The sequence below is a fragment of the Branchiostoma floridae genome, chromosome 17 (assembly GCF_000003815.2).
Source record: "Branchiostoma floridae strain S238N-H82 chromosome 17, Bfl_VNyyK, whole genome shotgun sequence".
In the NCBI taxonomy this organism is placed as follows: domain Eukaryota; kingdom Metazoa; phylum Chordata; class Leptocardii; order Amphioxiformes; family Branchiostomatidae; genus Branchiostoma; species Branchiostoma floridae.
In genome coordinates, this window is record NC_049995.1 from 4003442 (window position 1) to 4025750 (window position 22309).

Consider the following 22309-nt stretch of genomic DNA (forward strand, 5'->3'; position numbering starts at 1 on the left):
AATAAAAGAAACATTGAGGAAGTATCTAAGTCATAAACTTGCAAGATGCTGCAAAGAATCCTGTCTTGTCAAGTGGAAAGGAAACTTTCTATTACACCTCTATACTGGGTATCACAGGTCTGACATATTTATACAACAACGTTACTGTTAGAACATATATCACATTGTCATAGACAAATTGAAAAGCTTACAGTTTGTGTATCTTACACAGGACCACCCTGCAAACCAGAAAGGTAGAGCTACAGAATTACTAAATAAGTAGGGTTCAGGCCAGGATTTCATTTTAGCGTAGTGGGAATGGCAAGGAAGCGAAGCAACCAATCAGGAGATTGGTATGGAAGGGTCTTGGTCCCTCCACAGTGAGATATTGAAAATGTAGAGTTAAAAGTTGGCACTCTGTTAACATCACATGTAATCTGAAGGATTTTTTGGTCAGCTTTGAGCGGCATGTCATCATTTTTCATTGTTCAGGCATTGATCAGACAAGCATTGATAGCAAAGTACCACTACACTAGTTAAAATGAGCGTAGTGGCCCTTATTTTAGCATAGTGGTCACAAATTATAGCGTAGTGTCCCACTAATACTGTAGTAATAGGCGCTAAGCTAAAATGCACTAGCTAGAACCCTGGTAAGACTGATTCTCTCCAGATCTCCCTAAGGTTCAAACGCTCCAAGTTTTCAACACTTCACTCCGCAAGCCATCTGTACAAACCTCGCCTGACACACAGGTGACCTCTGCGTTTGACCTTCAAAGGTCTTCAGAAGTGGCGAAAACATTCAGTTTACAGCCGAGGGATCTGGGGAACCCTTTTGAAGTGTTTTTGATGTATGGATGTTAGTGGATGTTAGCCCATCGCTGGTACTGAGTGATAAACTAAGCTTTAATTGGGCCTTGGTACAAGTAATGAGATTGGATGTTGGGGTATAAAGGGTTGTTATCTGGGGTTGTTGGGGCATCACAAGCTTTGATTAAGAGATTTTGCTTTAATTGGGGAACATGTTTTTGCACTTTGTCTGTAAGGTTGCTCTCTCAAGCAGATAATTTGGCCTTGAACAGAGTACTCTATGTGTGTGGTAGAAGTTTTGAGGTAACTTTTTCTCCACCAAAACATAAAATTAATGTAGACCATCTCTTCATGTAGTGCAAGTGGGAATTTTAGTCTTGTATCATCTGAGGTGGCTATCTTGAGGGTCTGCATGGGGGTCCTAGCAAATACATTTTGTCTGATGAAGAATAAAAAAGTGCCCCAAACTTATAAAATCAGGGCTGTCTCCAGCCTGAACCCGTCCCTCCGTCACAGAACATAAATTTTCTTGTTGGGACGGAAAAAAATATTACCCCATCCGTCCCAAACATCTGAACTTCATGACATGAAACTGTTGAAATCTATTTTTATAAGTTTAAAATGACACGTTTAACCAGGAAAACAACAATATGGGCTAATGAACAATGAGTAGAAAAACTTAAAGCTGGAGACAGGATGCCACTTATTCAGCGTAATCAGTTAACTTCAAACCAGTAAACAATTCTGGGAAAAAAGGAGCAAAATCAAAGCTGCTCTTGCCAATTACCCAAATTTGCATGTAAGCACCAACAGTTCCAGGTGCCGTTTTCTGTATAATTCCAACTAAGACGTCTTAACCTTGCCTTGGGTCAACCCCAAGGTGACATTTTTTCTTAATTAGGCCTCAAGAAACATCAGAAGTGGCAGCTTCCTGTAACATTAACCTTAACCCACGGCTTAATTGGCATGAAGAAATCTGTACATCCTTATTACTTGTGACACTGCCTATGTTGGGGGAAACTTGATATTCGCCCAATTAACTACAAGACTTTGCAAGTTGTAGAAAATTTCCCTGTACCATTGCTCTAGCAAATGTGAGGAATACTATACATTCTTCCTAATCCTTCTACTTATTTCTTAAACGATTAATAAGTGTATTACGGAATGTCTACGGTAAAAAAGGAAGGAACAATACAAATATTAATAGCAGGTTTGAACCAAGGACCTCTGGGTTGTGGGCCTTAAACACAGTGGCTTTATCAAGTTTATGTCACATGACACTACCAGACAACTACATGATGAACAAATACATAGGGGTAGTGTCCATCCTCATTTTACTCTTTTGAGTGGCCCTTGGGCCACACACAGTTGTACAAGCACTACAGCAGGAGACAGTCTGCTAGTAAGAAGTATAATGTGTTCTTTTAGAAGATGCAGCGGTTTAGCACCATAAGCTCCCTAAAATTTAGCACAGGGCCACTGTCACTGGTGCCCCATCTGAAAAGACAATGCATACTTTTGCAGACATGTCCAAAATGTTTGAAGGACCCTCGTATCTAAGCTTTGTGGGAATCCAAAAGTCTACAAGAAAAACTCCAACCATAACTTAAGGGAAAGGATGGGGGTGTAATGGGGTCTGACTAGGCATTTCAAACAGTCTATAAAGTTTCTCTGATGTTCCTCAGTAGCTGTCAGAGTGATGAAAGTTCCATTGTTCCGTGGGACTGGCAGTTTACTAAACACTGGCATCCTGCAGACATTACCAAGACTTTGGATAACTCCCAGAGTTTAAGGGTAAGGACAACCTTTTCACCCTTACTTTGGCTCCCAGCCTGATTCAACACTTCTTTCCTCTCAGAGAAATGTCTTCTCAAGGCCAAGTATATAGACAAGCTATCATCCACTTATACATTGGTAATTGAGATGTATTTGATGATGATTTCTACCAAATAATGGACAGTACACTGATGGTTCTCACTCTTACATGTAGATACTTAAAATGGAGTTCCTTCTACAATTTTGCTTTCATTTTCCTTCTTGGATATTTGACTTTAGAGTTTCTTTATTTCTTTTTTCTTGCATACTTGAATACAGAGTTACCTCAACATTTTTTTTCTTTCAATCTTTGAATCTTTCTTTCTTTCTTTCTTTCTTTTTCAATAGAGTTCCTTCAACATTTTACTTTCTTTCTCTTTTTCTTTTCTTCTCTCTCTTTCTTCCTCTCTCTCTCACCTTCTTTCCTTCATCCATTTCACATCAAGTTTCTAAAACTGCTTATAAACTGATAGGAAAGTTAACCAATATGGGTCCCATTAAGCTTACAACTGTGAGAAGTACAGCAAGTTTTTTTTTTTTCAAACTGAGATTCAGACATGCATATCTTTCCCACATCTAATTTTTTTCTAAGCTTTAAAACCTAATCAAATTATTGTTTCCCGAACACTTATTCCATTATCCCATTACAATAGGAAGTTCAAAGCATACAGTAGTAATCCTCTAGAGTGACTTTTTCAATACCAAAACTCACCACATTCTGGGGTAGACATAGCAAGTCTTACTTCTGGGCTCAGAGTTAAGAAGTTCAAGTACTTAAGGGATCTTGGGCAGGAAGTGTCTCAAGGATGTGTTTCACATTGGTCTGTTCAAGGCAGACGCTGGGGATTATGTCTGAGTGTTGGGAACACTTCTAAAGCTGTGACTTTGAACTTAGAGAAATTTCCTTTCCAAATTCCAAAGTGTTGAAAGTACTACGATGTATGTAACATTTTGTCTTGTACAATGTACAACATTGGGGATTATGTCTAAGTGTTGGAAACACTGCAAAAAGCTGTGACTTGGAACTTCCTTCCCCAATTTCAAAGTGTTGAAAGTACCATGATGTAACATTTTGTCTTACAGTGGACGTTAGAGTTTCAGGATGGTTATTTGAAATATTACCATCAGTATTGAAGAGATTCAACGACACTTAAATGTTTCCCATAGAAGGGAAATATTGACCCTCCAAACCTTGAAAAATTATGTCATGATCACATGCAATCCCTAGCAGCAGTTAGAACCAGTAGACCTGCCATGCTCAAGGATTAGACTGTCTGTTCATTGTTCAGATCTTTATTGTAACAAATTGAATCTAAGACATGATTTTAATTACAACCTGCAAAGACTAAAAGGAGAATATCAAATGATGCCCCCTGTTGTACTTTGTGAACACTGCATCTATAGATAACTTGTGTATCTCATATCACAAAACTGTTAATTTCAAACCACTGTGTCACTGGCAAGGTCAGGTGTCTTAGGTAAGTCCAGATTTCTAAAAGTTTTCATTTCAATTTTTCTCTCTTATTCTGCTTCATTTCAAAATACAGTTATCAGTCTGTTTGAACTCCACAGTTATCTAGATTTTCCATCTTTCCTCTAATCCCTACAAACCCACATCTATACATGGTTTACCCCTGACAACTTCCTTTCCCAATAAATCACACATTTACAACCACTGAAACCTTATATCCCCCTGGGCAGCCTCCTGGGTCCCTAATTTCCCCCCATCACCAGCCCTGTCTGACCCCAAGTTGACCCTCGGGGACACCCAGCCAGGGGGAGGGACCAGAGTACCCCTCTCTGGTTACCCCAAGAGAGCCCGGGGACATGCTTTTGGGGGCGTTTTGTGAGGAAATATCAGGACAAGCTGTCAGGGTTGTTTCTGTAGCTGTGGATCCTGCTGATGTTTTCATTAGGGGTGGCTGCATTTCTATCAGGGGCACACGCTCCAAAAACAAATGGGTCTGGGCTCTGGCACTGCAGTTATGTGAAGTATCACAGGCCAGTTAGATTTATACATTGTACATGTCATGAGGGTGTGCATGCCTTTTTTCTGAAGCATAGCAAGCTATCTTAGATTATTTGTGATTCTAGTTGCTTTAATTCATCTCAACAAGTTATAAACTACTCTATCCCAAATTCATTGATAAGCTTGAGTTTAGTTTACCAGGGCTCCTATACTATAGTTGGTAAGGGGAGAGTATGGCAGCCTTGAATAAAATGACTAACTACATTTGGCTATCACATCTTAACTATAGTATTATTGAAGATGACAGTCACAACGGACCATCCATTAGCATATATTGTCCGTGTTTACAAACATTACATGTACATATTCTTAGATTTGCCAGGCAACCAAAGAACAATTGAACAATTGCAACTCATTTCCAAAACCTATCTATAGAAATCTGTCGTTAAATTGTCAGCTCTCCTACTACCATGACATGTTGTCACGATCCCCCCATTCAGACCCTCATACATGTGTGTGGTCATGGCATATCGAACATGACAATGGACTCATTCAAATATTCTGCTATGGGGCTGATGCAAAAGAATGCCATAAATTCAAGCTGGTATCTTCTAAAACAGCTCATTAAAATTGAATGGTTTCAGCTGCGTAACACTATGTGACAAAAAAACAAGCAAGGCTGTGTTCCTTGCTTTGATAAATATATCTAACCCCTAATTCAGATTACTTGTAGTTTTAGAAGTTTCAAAATGTTACTTGTATTTCACTCAGTGACTGGAGTATTTTTGTTGCAATCAACAAAACCATGGCATTCACAAATTCCAGAACAAGAGCTACTGAAACCTGACATTCCCATGCAGTACTGCAGAAAGCCGCTAGGACAGGTCCCTATTATCCAACTTGGTCTTTTTCCCCCGACCCCTACCCACACACCAAATATCATAAAATCCATCAACAACTCCTCAAGTTGCTGTCTTACCACTTACCAGTCTACACATACATAAACTCAAACACACACAAACAAATAGCAATGAAAAGAGTATTCTTGAGAAGGCTGTATGCTGTGGTCTGCAAGAGGTAAGTCAAAGGAAAAACAAGTTCACTATCATCTCACAGACTCAATTAAATGCATATCAGTTAAAACAATAAAACAAACATTAAACAATATTGTATCAAATATCATATCTATTTCTGAGGAAAATGATACATACCCATGTAACACAGAGATCCCTTTTTAACTCTTAAATCTCGTTAATCCATAATTTTGTTTCTGCATCAAGCAAAACAGTATGTGGGTCAAAACATGCACACGGGTTTTGCCACCAATGTTGCAGATTATTTTACTGATCAGAAGCACACTCTGCAAACAAACTCCACCAGAAATATGACATGCCACAAATACTGGCTAAATATATATTACCATCGCTGGCATTACCTATCTGCTGTATCACCCCTGCTGCTCTGCTGTATAAAATTCATTCCAACATCTTTAGCTACAAATTTCTTAAATCAAAACATTTGTTCAGTGAATCAGGGTTCTAGCCAGCATCTGTCTTTCCATCCTTTGATGGAATTTTGCAGCTGGGGACAGATAAAAATTTTGCCTCCCATCCTCTGTGATGGACAAAAATCGGTATGTAAAAATATTAATTGAAACAAGCTGGATCTACCAGCAAAACCTGCCACCAAAATAAAAGAAATTGCATTTCACAGGGTCTAGATTTCAAACTTTTCTCTGGGAGGTATGTCCCCAGACCCCCTTGGATTGTCGCACCTTCGACAGTATTTCCAATCAAAATCCAAGGGACAGAAAAAAATTCAGGATGGCTACTGCATTTGTTATAAAAATAAAAGTAGGGTTTGGATGGGAGAATGCGAATCTGAAAACATGGTCAGTCTACAGGCACAGGTTGTTCCTGTATCTGACCAGGCCAGTTGATCATGTCATCAGGGGTTAGAGCAGGGGCCACAAGTATAAACAAACAGTCGTCCATCAATGTCCGCCATTAACCATCCAAGTGCTGACGTGCATCCTTCAGTCACAACTTTTATGAGGGTTAACAATGAGAAAAGATACCTCAAGTTTATTGAAATGTGCCTACATTATTGGATAAACTGAACTTTAACTAAATTGATTGGGACTTACCACAAATATTCATCCGATTCCGTCCGCCTTGTTCATGGAATGGACCCGTTTACTGTTTAGTTACTAAGCTTCCGGATCCCAATCAATTCGGTGTTGGTCAGTTGAATTTCAGTTTATCCAAAATGTCATTTATCAACACAGATGAACATTTATGCTATGAAATATGCCTCAATAAAGTTTTTGAAAACTTGATTTTTAAAAAAAATTTAACTTGAGACTTAACTATCAATATTCAAAAATGTCTTTTACCCTCTTAATGCCACCTTATGCTGTACCCAATACAAATTCGGTACCAAAAGGCTACCTTAGTACGAAGATGGTTAAATCAAGGTTGACTTTCTTTGACAAAATTTCAATTTGCTACAATTAAATAAGTGACTTGACAAATGACATAATGTAATAAAGATCCAGACAAATCTGAAAAGATATGATCATCAGCTTCTTATTTACATCTAAGAGATTATCTTTATCTTATCTCAGCAGATAGGATAATCCTCTTCACATTCCTTAAGCACAGGCTATGAGACAAGGTTAATCTTTAGTAGGGCTGTTGAATGACAGAAGACATTAGATAGCTGTCCACTTTGAGACACACCAGGCTGGCAGTTGTGAGGAAAATGTACAAGAAAAGCTTTAGAGAGGACTGAGAAAATTAGTTCATTGATTTTCTATTAAATAAAATAATAAGGCCACCAATTTGATTTCTTGGTTCACCTACACTCAAATGCTCAAACTTATGTCACTTTTTCCTGAGCACAAAACCCTAACACCCAAAAATCATGACCATATCTTGTTTGGAACACAAGATATCAAGTATGAAGTTCAAAAACAATACCAAGGAAAGCCTCTAGGTCCTGGTAGCCAAAATCTAATCATTTTCAATGTTTTTCACACCCCAACAACACACCAAATACATGACATATAAAACCGGTGGGGCGGCGGCGGCGGTGGGGCGGGGGCAGTGGGACGGCGGCAGTGGGGTGGCGCCAGTGGGACGGCGGCAGTGGGGCGGCGGCAGTGGGGCGGCGGCGGCAGTGGGGCGGCGGCGGCAGTGGGGCGGCGGCGGCAGTGGGGCGGCGGCGGCAGTGGGGCGACGGCGGCAGTGGGGCGGCGGCAGCGGCAGTGGGGCGGCGGCGGCAGTGGGGCGACGGCGGCAATGGTACAAGAAGTATTTATTTATTTATTTATTAGGATTCTCCATATACGATGACAATGGAGGGTATGGCGAAACAGGTGTCAAAGGTCACCTCTTCAAAGCCGCCATACACACATGTTCGCACATGTTTACACACGGCAGGGTTATACCGCCCCTTACTGGGTGACATACCCTTTCGCTGGCTAAATACAAGACGGGGATGCGCCAGGTCTCCCGTCCGGGTGATTTGAAGTGAATCACCAACTCCAGACAGAAGGGTTTGCTCCATCTCACACCGCACCATCGCACGGGTGGGGGTTCTTTAACGTGCATGGGGTGTGACTCTCCCCATACACGGGATTAGGCACCTACAGCACTTTCACTGTTGGAAATGAAAAGGGTGGGTGGGTTGTTCTGCTAGGATACCAGTGGGGCGGCGTCAGTGGGGCGGCGTCAGTGGGGCGGCGTCAGTGGGGCGGCGTCAGTGGGACGGCGGCAGTAGGGTGGTGTTTAAAAAGGTGAAACGTTACAGCAACACGTACCTTAGTCCTATACATGAACCTGGTTTTATACGCCAGTGGTGCGGCACAGATCTTTGGCAGCCCAAGCCCAAAATTCTACGCGTTTTTTCTAGTCACTGACTCAAACTCGCTCAATATCAGGTTTGTGGTCTGGGTTTCCCCATCTTGTACCAGTTAGTTACACTTTATGTGAGGGCTTAGTATATGCAGTCTCTACGTTTCACTGGAACACAGCCAAAACTTTCTTTCAAACTGGCTGATGTCTTCATGTATTTTCTCATTACAGACAGTCAGTCCACAGGGCGTATCTAATCAATCAGTTTGTCTTTATGAATCACTTCCATTCCCCCCCTACTGAGCAACACACCCACACACACAAACCATCAGGGGACAACCACTGCTAGAACTGGGAAAGCCAGAAAACAACTGTGCAAACTTCATCTCACTCTCTTGAGAAAGAGATGCGAGAACTTCAAGAAAGGGGATGGACACATAGAAATACATTAACACTAAACACAAAGGTTTCAAGGTTGGCTTAATTTGTATTTTGACCTTCCATTGTTTTCGAATTACGAAAAAAGAATGGAGTCCTAACAAATATTGATAGATGTGCATGAAAGAGTTATAAATCTGTTTTGTGCCATATGGCTGATGACATCAGGTTTTATTGCCCCTAATATTACATTTTCTATGAGAAAATACAGCACTTTTGTACATAACACTGCAATGAAGCTACGTTTTTCATGTGCACAATGATGAAAGCTACAAACTCACGTTTGCACAACTTGGCATCTTCTAATGATCTATAGTTATATATTAGAAAATTTTTTCATCTAATTAAAACAAACTCGACGTCCTGTATGTAATTCATAGGGCTTGTCTCCAAACAATTGGTCCCAAGAAATATATTGAGCAAGTGTACGAATTGTACATAGTGACCAGACTACAACAGTGGGGTTGCCTAGCATGTAATGCAGGGTAGGGTGTTAAGCTTTAAGTCCAGAGGTCTTGATATGCTCCTATTTGTGCCCTTGGGAAAGTCACTTTGCAGGAATCTTCTCACTTCACTCAGGTTGAAATGAGTACAAAACTTTGGTTAGGGCCGTCCCTCCCAAAGAACATTAACTAGAGGTTCCATGTTTAAGTACAACCAAAACTCGAACACTTAAAACACGTAGAAGAACCCAATGCACTTAATGAAAAGTGTACAACTTCTTTCTGTTATGAGTGGATCAAAAAAATAACAACAACAAACTGCATCAAACTGTCAAAACCTAGGACCAATGCAGAAAGGAAGCGCTTCCTCTACCGTATGGCTTGCCACTGGAACACAGTTACTAAATGAACTTGTATTTTCTCTCAGCTGTATAGTTTGTAATGTACATAATGTAATGTTGTGCCTGTATTAATGTATTTTATGTGGACCACTGGAAGAATAGCTGGCAACATAATGTTGTCAGCTAAATGTGGATCTCAATAAAGTCAAGTCAAGTCAAGTCAGTACACATCTTGTCTGTTACGCCACGAGGTAGTATACCAAAGTAACGTAAAAGAAACACAGCACTTTTCAAGAGAGGAATTGCATTGAACTGATCATATTTCTTTTTTAAACATGAAAAACTTCATAACTTCAACAACTTCATACACAAATTCAACAAGTCTGTTACTTTTCCTGGAATGACTTACAACAGAGAAAGAACCCTTACCTTGGCTTGTTTCCCAAACCGAGCACACACTTCTAAAGCCCAGAGATTTCGCCTGTCTCATTGTCTGTCAATGGAAAGATGTGAGAAGTGTGTGTGGACACTGCCACAAAACCCCTTTCTAAACTATGGTTATCCTGTGAGAAGGGTGTGTATGGGGTATTTCTGAATATGTAACCTGCGATGGGGTCAAATTTCAATCAGATACATCTTAATTCAAATTGCAAACATTTGATTTGAATATTCAATCTTTTTCAGTAAGTTTAAGTTCTTACCTGAATGAAAATATTAGGCTACTTAACTCTATTTAGTACTCTATTCTTCTCTCAAGTATGTTCCAAAATAGAAAAAGCGAGAATCCTAGCTACTTATAACATTTACTGTCTCAGAAAAGTATTAAGATGGGGAAATCTGCAGGTTCCAATATCAAGTACACCTTTTTGACTGAATCAAGGACTTTGTACATTTGTAAGCATCTTAACAAAATTCTAAAAAAAAGTAGTGATACCCTTATACCCCAATAGAGTCTTTCCATAGTGTGACAGTACAAATTGTCCCATCACTCCAGTTTTAGGTCAGTTTCCTCAGCTGTTTGTAAGGCTCACATGTGGGTTGTGGGAGGTCTGGTCTCACATCCTAGGGGACCACAAGGTCTTCATAAACCTCCCAGGGCATACAAATTAAGAACAGTGGAACATTGGTTGAATTTGATACTATAGTAAATGATTGAATGAATGAATGAATGCATGAATGAATGAAGGAAAGTGAGGCAGGAGAAAGGAAAGGTTCGAAGAAAGGATTGAATAAAGGATGGAAGAAAGAAAGGAAGGAAGGAAGAAAGGAAGAAAAAGAAGGAAGGAAAGAAGGGAGGAAGGAAGGAATGGAGGAAGGAAGGAAGAGAAGTTAAAACTATCAACAAGCAAGAGACTTACAGACATCACAATATCATTATAGCTTATAAGCAAGTCAATGATGGACACAAAATATTACGTCAGAATTCGAAGCATAATTCACTTTTCTAAGGCCTGCTTAACATTAATTTTTAACAACACTCCTAAGTATTTTCAAAATCATGTTTTAAAAAAAAAAAACTTGAAAAAGATGTGTTTTCAAATCCATGTTCAAATCCAAAATTGTCATTAAGGTTGGAGTAAACCCATCCTGTGGCATATCTTGAAAATAATTTTATTCCATCAGAAGTGGTGTTTCTTTAGGTCTATTTTGATTATCTTTGGTGTTTTTCACCCCAATGACACAATTTGACCCATAAATTGAAGAGAAAATTGTTGTTTTTCACCCCCCTGGAAACTGGGGCATTATTGAGAACAGCCTGCTCCGCCCCTTGGGGGCAGCCCAGCTGTCCCATGGCGCGAAAACAAGAGGCGACTGGACCAATCAGGCTACGTTATGTGGATGACGACAGACCCACAGAGGATCTTCACAGCTATCTCAAGAAAAAAGAGGAATTCCCTGATTATTTGTATATAAAATAAATATATTCATTCATTCAATAAAACAAACTGTTCTGGTGTGAAGAAAAGTTTCATTCAGTAACATTCATTTTTATTTTAAATTTAATAAATTTAGTGTCCGTGCAAACTCCGATCTAGCGTCAACTGCAATGGCTTTATTTCTTCATTCTTGGATAGCAACGTAACCAACGGCTTGACTGCACTGATATGTGAACAAGTATGACAAAAGACCAGTAACGGTAGCGTTCATTTTTATTATAATAGATTCCATGTTTTCAATCTTCACTGTAACCAAAGATAAAAGTTCCTTGCTGTAAGTAAACGGCTTTCTTTCTTGGATGTCCATTACATAGTAACGTAACATTTCGGACCGACGACACGGCAAATATCTTTACACATCGAGTAGTTGAAGAATAACTTCCAACAAACATTACAACATGCAGATTGTCGATATTTTGCAAATACAATGTTGAACTTACGTAAAATATGTAACCGTCTGGGCAAACATACAAAAGTTTAAAGTTTAGTGCTCCGACCCTTGACTACGACGAAAAATTACTCAACAATTTGCTGAATTATTCCATACCACATTCGGCCATCTCCTTTCTCGGGGCTATCTATCCCAATCAAGCCGCGCAGAAGCTAGCTGTTTTCGTCCCGACACGGGGGAAATCGTGGGCGCACATGTGTATAATTTTTTCTCGGATCATGTGGCGGCATGGCATAACAAAGGGACGTGAGGGTCCGGCATCAAAAACAAGTCCGTATCTCCAGAAAAAACGGATAGAGTGTCTCCAAAAGGCATCAGAATAATCCTAAAGACTTGTCCTACAATACTTTGTAGGACATATCCCTGTATACGGCCGTTTTCCGGCCCAAACTTCGCCACAAAGCGCTCGGCGGGTTTTGCCTCTCACCGAGTCCGCCATCTTGGCTGCGGCATGGCCGTGACGTCATCGCGTGTTGTTGTTTATTTCGGGCTGGCAGATTTTGCGGAGTCACCCCCGGCTTGGATTTGCAAATCGCGCCATTTCTGTTGAATACTGCGTGCTGAAAGGTCAATGACCTCGCATTTTACCGGAAGTGAGCGGGGCCTATGGAATGCAGGCCAAAACCCGGCGATTTTGGCTCTTTTACAGCCCCTGAAGGGGAAATATGTTACAACTACGATAGATAAATGATTTTTGCGACGAACCCATGGTAAAACTAATCATAAAACAAGGGAAAAAGAGTCATTTTTGTGGAGTTAACCCTCAAAACTAAAGCTTCAAATTCGGCCGAAACGATGCGGTGCTATTTGAGTCCCCCAGGGCTGGGGGCATCGGGGGCAATAAAAATTCACACAAAAAAATTCGTTAAAAATCAGTATTTGGAAATCTGATAAAAAACGAATTTGTATGGCTTGCCATCACTATTATGGACATATTACAAGAGATTCCATTGACTTATCTCCAATCCCCAGCCTGTAGGTTCATTTTTTATGAAAATGGGCGTGGCCCCATAATACTTGATGACGTCATCATGACGTCATAAAAATCTGCATAAATTATCGACTTGCTATAAGACACTTTATGACAAAAACTTAGAGTCCACACTTAACTGCAACATGTATTTTTTGAACACCCCAAATGGGTTTTCCCAGACCTTAAGAGTTTACCCATTTATACAAATACATGTGTATACTGAATTCTAAACCGACCATTTGAAAAACTTAACATTAAAAAGGTCAACATTCCGCACCTGTAGAAAAGTAAACTTTACTAGTGTTTGGGAAAAGACTTCCGAATAACTCTCAAACAAGCTGTCTTTCACCACAGCACATCTGGCCATAACAACTCTACTCCTACGGAAACTTGGACATCTAGCACGCTTTGAAGTTGGGCAGTGATTGGACAAGGCAGATAAAGGAGTTATTTCAGCAGTGGGGCTTTTCCTGTTTTGCTTTCCAAGGTCCCTAACTTTTTTCAGAAGGGGCACCAAGGCAATGAAGCATCTCTAATTTACAATGTATGTGAGAATGGGTAATATCAAAGTTGTTACATTGCTAGAGTACAGTAGAGTACTTATTACTACTAGATCATTTCAGGCTAGGTAGGAGCTTGTTGTTGCTAGAAAGAATTGTGAAGCTTTGATAAATAAACTTTTAAAACTTTGAAACGGGTGCAAAAGTAGGTGCAAAAGTAACATTATGATCTTTATTTTCAAGTGTAGTAAAATATATAACATTGCGGATAATTGTATGATTCAACTCAATATGATTCAGTTGATTAAAATGCTGTTCTCAGTGTACAAACTTGAAAAGTCTTTTTGATAAGTGTTTTTTTTTCTTACTTTTTCAGTGTTTTCAGGCAAATAATTTGAAGAATGCACATCCACGGACACCCCTTTCTCCTCTGTGGTTCACTTTGAAAAGTGCACGATTTTGTGCCAGATTATAGACATCATCTTTAAAAAGGACCTGACAAGTAATTTCCTTCTGTCTAATTTCTACTAATGGCCCCCTCCTCACCACAGCCCCCCTCCCCACCTCACACCTGGTCCACACCTGTCACTACAACACTCCTGTTCCAAAACACTCCCTCACAACTTTTATCATCAAAACTCCAACTGTTTGTGGAGGGGATTCCTAATTGCAACCCTACCTTTCTGACAGGCTAGGGCGACCCAGGGAGTTCTACAACTCACTCCGTTTCCTCTAGGAGGAACTCCTTTTATCTTTGTCATCTTAATTATGAGACTTTAATAAATTGTGTTGGCAACAAAGAAAGTGGTGGTGACTGAGAAGGAAAACCTTTTCCATTGCTGAAGTTCAGTTGTGATTGTCAGACAGTAGGGAAAGCGTCAGGGGAATTCTACAACTCACTCAGTTTCCTCTATCAGGAACTCTTTTATCTTTGTCATCTTAATTATGAGACTTTGATAAATTGTGGTGGAAACAGAGAAACTGTAGTGGTGACTGAGACGGAAAAGCTTTCCATTGCTGAAGTTCAGTTGTGATCCTGACAGTAAGACATTAGAGTCTATCAGCAAAATTTGCCCAGGGAATTTTACAACTCACTCCATTCCCTCTGTAAGGAACTCCGGAACTCCTTTTATCTTTGTCATCTTAATTATGAGACTTTGATAAATTGGTGTGGCAACAGAGAAGACTGGTGGTGACTGAGGCACGATCTACACACAGTTTTCCCCGATATCGGCGAGCCTACAACCTCTCGCCGACAGCTTCTTTTCATCGTCTAGATGGAACTACTATATCGCCATTACGATATCGGGAAAATTTCTCCCGAAAGGTCCGGACCATTCGTACGATACCTTACCGATAGCTTAGCAGGGGTCCCCGACAGCTTCGCGCGCGTGTAGATGCTTCCCGACTTCGTGAAGGCTCATTAGCATATAACGCCATTTGGAAAATCGCGCTATATGTTATGACTGCAAGCGCCATGAGTGTCCGGCCCCCTACGTTCTAGATTCCTCCTGACATCTCCACAGATATCGGTAAAAATGTGTGTAGATTGGGCCTGAGAAGGAAAAGCTTTATCTATTGCTAAAGTTCAGTTGTGATTCTGACAGCAGGGAAACCATACATATATTCATCTGAAGTATTATCTAGAAATAAGATGGAAAGAAATAAAATGAACTGAAAAGAATTTTTTTTTCTTTAATTTAAAAAATGGAATAACCTTAATTAGACCTTTCCATTACTTTCTGTGCCGAATCAGGTCAGATTTTGGACCAATTGGAAAATGAGGATGAACTGAACTGAACTAGACTGGAAAATGGAGTACACATAACTGGAGCAAAGTAGAATAGAGTTGATAACTTCATTTTTATCAAGTTTCTGTTTTGAATATTGCCCATTCACAAGTTTTCATAGACAATCAGGTCCAGGTTCAGGCCCGGACCTGATCCTCTGGACCTGAATCGTACCTGTACCTGAATCTCCTGCACCACAAAAAGTTGAATTTCCTACCAATTCTTTACATAGTTAGAACAACCCTACAGAAAAAAATTGCTTTATCTAATGAAACAAAATCCTACCCACCCACAACAGGTCTTCATGAGTCAATCATGCAGTCCCCACAAAGACAGGTGGGTGTTACTGTAAACAGGAAGAAGGGAAATATCTTCATACTTTAAAGTTTCACCACCCTTTAATCTCTCCCAACCACTATCACTAACCATAGCTATGATATCTTCCCATGGAAATTAAGATATTTCAGAAACATTCAAAGCGTTTGGAGTAATCGTTGGGATAAACAGGAAATTCTGGACATTTAAATTACAATTCATTGCAAGGTTCAATAATTTGACTTAGACTTCTACTAGTGCTCTGACAACTTTTGGTAATCACTCATTACAAAATGTGAGAGTTTAGTACAGTATCACTTCTGCATTCAAAATAAAATGAAAAATAAAATCTTTATCAAATTGACATGGTACTGGTCTACGTGGAAAAATTATCCACTAACGTTAAATATAAAATATTATTTAGTATTCAATTCATATCTGTCAGGTGGTCCTTACGTTACTGTCCTGCTAGTCACTTGTACATGTACAGGTTTCAAACTATAGTCAAAATGGCAGAACATTAAGGCATAAAGACTGCAACACTTCCAAACAGAAGCTCCGAAAGAGTGAAAACTTCCCATTACTCCAGCTTAAGTGTTAATCTCGGATTTAGATAAAGCCCAATGCCTCAAATCAGCTTACTGAAAGCTAATCTGTCCCTAAATCTGGACCCTGGTACAGGAATGCAGCCTGCCATTTGGATTATGTCATCCGAGGTCATCGGAGGTCAGGCGTGGAATATAGATAACCCCAGGTTCACTGGTTTGGATGTTCCACCTGCCAATCACCACTAGAGGGGGGGTGAACAAATGACTTAATCACCATACAAGCTGGGACTGAGCCAGAGGTGGGGGAGGATCACAAGATTCAACTTTTCTTTACTAAAAAGTTCAAGGTTGTATGGTTGGATATGTTTCAGATGTGTGGGGTCATGTGGCACAATCGGCAGGGTTTTTGATTCATAACCAAGAGGTACTGGGTTCGAATCCATTGAGTGTATGAGGAGGGTCTGCATGCTCTTTTCCGTAAGGCGTAGGCAGCCTATTTCTATTTCCCGTAATTCGTAGGGAAAACCATTTTATCTACGTAATTCGTAGCGAGGCGACCAAATTTAACATAATTGCCTTCCTTGATTTAGCGTAATACGTTGGGGGTTCTTCTGAATTCAGCGTAAATCGTTGTTGGGACCCCCATGCAAACCCTCTATGCGTACCTAGGGATTTGGAGGAATTTGCAGTTCACTTACAAACTTTCAAAGCTGTACAAAACAAGTGGAAAATGTCTTAAACATCTGTTTGGAGATTTTTTTAGTAGGTGGTCAAAGAAAAGCTGGTCTGAATCATGTCTTCATCTCCCCACACTGCAGGTAACCTACAGGCACAACTGGTACTGCTGTGGGCTGTCAGCTCAGCTGTTTCACTTTCACCAGGACTTTCACTAGACAATGAAGCAACTGGGGAGAAACTAGGACATTTCAGGAAGGAGGGAGTGAATGACTGATAAATTGAATAAATGAAACAACATGTTCCAACTGTTACTACTGTCTTTGATTTCAGCTCAGCTGTGCCACTTTCACCAGGACTTTCACTACACAACAGAACAACTGGGGAGAAACTGGGACATCTCAGGATTCAGGTGTAATGAATCAGGAAGGAGGGAGTGAATGATTGATTGAATGAATAAATGAAACAAGATGTAACCTTAAGTCGCAACTGTTAGAACTGTCTTTGATTTCGGCTCACATGTGAGTGAGTGAGTGAGTGAGTGAGTGAGTGAGTGAGTGAGTGAGTGAGTGAGTGAGTGAGTGAGTGAGTGAGTGAGTGAGTGAGTGAGTGGTGAGTGGTGAGTGGGCGGGCGGGCGAGCGAGCGAGCAAACGAACGAACGAACGAAGGCATTTAAGAAAGATGCACAACTGGTACTGCTCAGCTGTTTCACTTTACACAACCAAGCAACTGGGGAGAAACTGGGACAACTTGAAGGAAGGAGGGAGTGAATGATTGATGAAATGCATAAACAAATGAAGCATGTAGCCTTAATAGTTCGACTGTTTCTACCTGTCATTGATTAAATGATTTCAGCTCAGATGTCAATGATTTTTGCCTGGGAGTTCGAACCAAGTTAAATAACAAAATATACACCCTTCTGAGAGGGTCTGCATGCTCTGTTACGTAAGGCGTAGGCAGCCTATTTTATTTCCCATAACTCGTAGGGAAAACCATCTTATCTACGTAATTCGTAGCAAGGCAACCAAATTTGGCGTAATTGCCTTCGTTGATTTAGCGTAATACGTAGGGGGCTCTTCTGAATTCAACGTAAATCGTTGTGAGACCCTCTATGATGTAAAGGAACCTTGGATCTTACAAATCACACTCTCCGAGCTAGAAGCAAACAAAACTAATAAACATTACCAAGCAAGAAGAGACAAGAAGAGATCTTTATTTATGCATATGACAAAGCTGCTTACATCCACTAATACCTGTTAGTAAACTGAAGGGCCAGGCCTACAACAAAAATAGATATATAATTTACAGGCAAGAAGTTTTCAAATCTGAACTTAACTACTTCAAGTAAGATAAAACCTTGTTAAAGCTAAAGGGAAACAGTTTTTCTGATCAAGGGGGCTTAAAAAGTTTATTTTGTAGCTTGGGGATACTGACTATCTAATACCAGCTCAAAAAAAAACAAGAAACAGCCATGACTTCAAATACAAGAGTTACCAACCTAGGATTGATGTGTTCAAAAATTCGTATTTTCCCAGAACTATCGTAGAGTGGAACATCTTCTCTGGCTTGCAGATAGATGTGCAAAAGTTAGGTATGACGGATTGTCCAGTGTAATATAACCAGCTGCTGCTGCACCGCGTGCCTGCGAAGCTGGTGTGTTACGCCGAAGGGCGGTTATACCGGCTATATAGATACAGATACAGATACAGACTAAAATGAAAGCTAAATCCATTTTCAACATGTTGGAAAACAACACTCAAACTCAAAGTTTCAAACCTCAATCAACATTTTCACTTTAAGTATTTTCGTAACATACATTCACTAAATAACATCCCTCTTCTTGAAGGTTTATTTCAAGAAAATCCACGTTTTGTTCAGATTCTATAAGTGACAACAGACAAAAACAGAAGTACTGGTACATTGTAACGTTATAACGTTAGTGATTGGCAAACAGATGTGACATTTTCATTCCTTTTAATTAAAGGGGCATTCCACTCCACACGGAGTGTTATTTTCCGATACATATTCATTTTAGGAAGTGATAACTGCATACTACTTCACGTTATACGATAAAGTAACCAGTTGCTCCACATGCCTCAAAAGCATTCAGTCTTCTACTAAACTCCCCAAGTACCCTCTAATTGAATTAATCCTATGGCTGAATACAATGCAAAACTTTTAGGTAAGGTTACAAAACTGATTTCAGGTTCGCTAAGAAATCTCGTCTTGTTCTTGTATTCTTTGCTATCTTATGAGCAATTTACCTTCTCGGTGTGCTTAGCGCACTTCATTTATTCCAAAAATAGGTACGATAAACAAAGTGTCTATGCATGTAGGGAATGCAGGGTAGGGTCTGCATGGGTTTAGTGAGTGTCATTATTATTTTATAAAACACACATCACGTAATTCATCCCAAGGTGAATTCCACAAAATTCGGCTGATTATGTATTCATTGACACATTATCTATTGGAAAACAAGACTCCCTTCTGAAGTGGAATGCCCCTTTAAGGCTCTATTCAATTTAATTTTACTTTCATCCCTCCTTTTTAAGGTCTATGGCAAGAAACCTGATGTTATCATGGATTTTTGTGACTACGAGCAACAACAATCTTCTTAAGCACAGATTAACAGTCTCGAGAAACACCGAAGACAGGTTGACAACTTGTGTTCTCAACATTCCCGAAACCCCGTGGGAAAAACAAGAAAAACACCTCGGACCACGTTCTCTCGATTTTTCAAAAATTCAAGATCTTGCAAACCAAAAAACAACTTCAACGTTTCCCTAGAAGACTAGAAAGTCATCAGGAAGTTGAAACAATGTTAGGGATTGGATGGACATCTAGGAAAAGTTAAATCTGGACTTACCAAGTTTGACAGTTGTTGTTGGGAAGGTCAGAAGTCTTGAACTGCCCGCGCCGCGAGTCTGGACATATGGGAAGGTACGGGGATCAACCGTTACTGCTGGTGGTAGGGAGGATGTAGCTGATCAATGATGTCTGAGGGGAGGAAGGCCATCTTAAATCAAATTTATGGATGACATCACGACCCATCACTTTTCGTCCGTTTCAAGAAAAGTTTATTTATTAGGATTCTCCACACTGGAGGGTATGGCGGAACAGGTGTCAAAATAAAAGACACCTTTTCGAAGCCGCCATAAAGTTCGTGACCATACCACAGAATGTACAAAGAAGCTACAAAATTAGGAAATATATGTTGTAAATTGTAACGGAATGTTGGAAATCGGATGATGAGCGAAGTCTATCAAAGTCAAAAAGAAGAGTGTGAAAGAACAAAGATAAATGATAATGATAAGATCTTGTTGCTCGGTATCATGTTCTGTGTGATCGATCACTCACTTGTTCATCCGTCTTGACAACTTACCGCTTAGATTTCATAATGAAGGCAACTTTTTTTAATGCTCTCCGTATGTTCACACGTTCGCATACCATGAGTCCAGTGATGCCCTCTAGCGTGCCTAGAGGACGTAATCTATATCATCAAATCAGTATGACATCATCAAAATCATCTTTGTAGATTTAGGACCAACTTACTGGTGGTGATCGAGCGCCGCAGGCGCGAGACTCACGCCGAAGGCGTGAGCTTCCTAGGGGGGTCCGGGGGCATGCTCCCCCGGAATATTTTTAAAATATTGACCCTCTGAAACCCCATTTCCTGCATCTTGACGGGCAAAATTTGCTGGCTAAGTTTAAATCTTTTAATGGAATTTCTATCAAAATACACAAGGCTTTTGGCATAAGTCTTTGAGTCATTTATTTTCATCATGTCTGACACCAAAGGCGCGAGGCGTCGCAATGGACTGAATGGAGGTCCGGGGAAATTTTGAAATCTGGACCCTCTGAAAAGCCATTTCCTGCACTTTCTTGGGCAAATTTTGCTGATAGACTCACTAAGATTGAATGAAATGTCTATAAGTAAAAAATGGAAATCAGTCATGCCTTTGAAAAAAATTCTTGGACATGAAAAAGTGGACCTTCATGCATGAAAAAGCGGACCTTTTCAGCGTGTGGGGGGGTTCTTCCGAACCCCCCCTGGCTACGGGCATGTATGCCACACTAAACTTTTAACTCCTGACAAAGTCCACTATTACTACTGGTATTCGGCCAGGCCGGAGTCTGGTAGAGACTATTTGTTCCGTATCACTCTGGCTCAGACACTGCTGGGATTTCATCCTGACGCGAAGTTTACCGACGCACCCATGTCCGGACTGTTATGTTTACAACTAAGGAATTAACCTCAACATGGGAAAAACAAACAACAGTCTGGACAAAGTCAAATTACATAAAGATTAACCTCAACGCGTACCTGGAAAGTTTTTCTTGTATGGACTTTTCTGTTTGTTTAGAAAGCGACGTCTTTTGTGCGAGAAAACGCCGATACAGTGAACTTTCGCGAGCTAACATTTGCAAAAGCGCCACAATGCGATTTAAGTTTACACTACAGTTGATTAGACATCGTAGATATTTTGGTCAATGGTTATTACTAATAGGCAGTTCATAGAAGTTATGGTTTGTGTCTTTTTGTCGTGTGTAGTTGCATAAGAAATCAGCACGAAAAACACAAGCTAAGTTGGCAAAAGAAAAGAAAAGAACGCAGGAAGCGATCTTTAAATTCCCCTTTATGAAAAAGAGTAACAGCTGCTCGATTCCTCTTACAAGAAAGTACAAAATGTACAGTCCCGATTCCATATGCCCTGCCGAGAGTAGAGACCTCCCCGCCATGCGCGCAGTACCTTTGATGACGTCATGGTTGTTACACGCCTCATCGTAAAATGATTTGCGATGTTCACTAAAACTTGATAATGATTCTCAGTATCCGACCTTGGATAAAAATATCGAATTATAACGATTCCGTTTAACTATTGAATAGTTAAACGGAATCGTTAAATCTTTACCACTACTTATTATTTTCTTCAGAGTCTATCAGACTCACTCACGGCCAAAGTATTTCCTGTACAATCTTCAAGCAGATGTTGGTAGGTTTATGTGTTGGAAATCTGGCTCAATCAAAATATTCCCTTCGAAGTTCCAACATTTTACTTTACCGGAGGACTCTTGTATATAATGTTATTGCTTTATCATGGTGACTTTGTAAGAATTTTTACTGACCATGCCAAATACTAAACACATTGTGGCACTGGTACCGATGGCGTTTGGTATGAAAACATCGTCCGATGATTTATTTTACGTGTTTGTGCGGTTGTGAAACCACACGCTACTGGCGCGGCGCCCTTTGGTTGTTTTTGACTTGTAAGTGAAGTTGTAACCAAAGTTCCAATTAATTAGTGCCGACTCGTGACACACTCCGTAAGCAGACGTACGTTCCCACGAAGACTGCACGAACTCCAAGCGAAAATATCAAAACTTCTCCACGCGTTTACTCGTATTCTCTTTGTATGTCAATAAATTCCTCTCAAGTTCCGTTTCACGGGTTGTTTGATCGGTTGAACCT

At 40.2% G+C, this 22309-nt stretch overlaps 1 protein-coding gene across 3 annotated transcripts in view; it reads right to left on the reverse strand.

Annotated features, from left to right (window-relative positions):
* Positions 1 to 19833, reverse strand: part of LOC118404490 (protein REDUCED WALL ACETYLATION 2-like) — a 103103-nt gene extending 83270 nt beyond the window's left edge. For 2 of the 3 annotated variants that reach the window (XM_035803588.1, XM_035803580.1), the window contains exon 1: positions 19706 to 19833. The gene's annotated coding sequence lies outside the window, so the exon portion shown is untranslated. Of the gene's footprint in view, positions 1 to 10078; positions 10179 to 19705 lie in introns of those variants that run through there. The other variant, XM_035803581.1, reaches the window with a different exon arrangement.
* Positions 19834 to 22309: the final 2476 nt, after the last annotated feature.